Here is a 791-nt window from a genome sequence, read left to right on the forward strand (position 1 = left end):
TCTGCATTCCATATGGATGCACAGATGTGATCGCAGGTTTGAAAAGAAGGCCCCCAACCCTCTAGGCGTTGTTTCTTCTATAAAGGCCACTATTAGAAACAGAATTAAGTTTACTTTGTCCTCTCCTTCCCTATTTGCTAAAGAATTCCCCATATGGGCTCATAACGATGTCCTCTGCAGCTACCAAAATGGTACGCTCTCACTCAAGATTTAATAATTTACTTATCCTCTATATCGTAGCAACCTCTTCTACTTGTCTAACTCTTCATTTTATTATCGTAAACAAAAACATGAACATTATCGGCCTGAAATTCACTACTGTTGTCTCTGTAACTTCCATTAAACGAGTAGCGTTATATTGTCAGTATATCGCAATGTTTGATTTGCCAGTTAATTGTATCATTGTCGATAATTTTTTACTTTAACCAAATGTCTGTAAATTGTATCGTATCCCCCAACTCTTTTTGTATTTTGTCAAGTAATCAGTATATTGTGAAGTAAAATTTTGTAGCCAAGGGGGACCTCTGCACAAAAGGGGCAGTTGTCTCCCTTTATATTGTCACCTTTTCTATAAATGATCATGATTGTTATGCCCTGTCCCTACTGTGTCATCAGAGGGCAGGAATTTAAAAAAAAAGTATCTGTTCTTATCAGCTTAATAGCTGATATGCACCCAAGGGCGCTCAAATATTAAACTGATTTTTGGAACCAGCTTGTCGGCATGAGGCTTGCCTCACCGCGAGCACGGGTTGCCCTGGCATTGCAGTACAGCCATGGGTGGCCCAGCCTCT

The 791-nt window shown here is 39.8% G+C and overlaps 1 pseudogene; it reads left to right on the plus strand.

Moving 5' to 3' along the window:
• Positions 1-559: 559 nt before the first annotated feature.
• Positions 560-791, plus strand: LOC148960018 (U2 spliceosomal RNA; annotated as a pseudogene).

This window comes from Rhopilema esculentum, chromosome 7, assembly GCF_057945365.1.
Source record: "Rhopilema esculentum isolate cy_ngs chromosome 7, ASM5794536v1, whole genome shotgun sequence".
NCBI lineage: Eukaryota > Metazoa > Cnidaria > Scyphozoa > Rhizostomeae > Rhizostomatidae > Rhopilema > Rhopilema esculentum.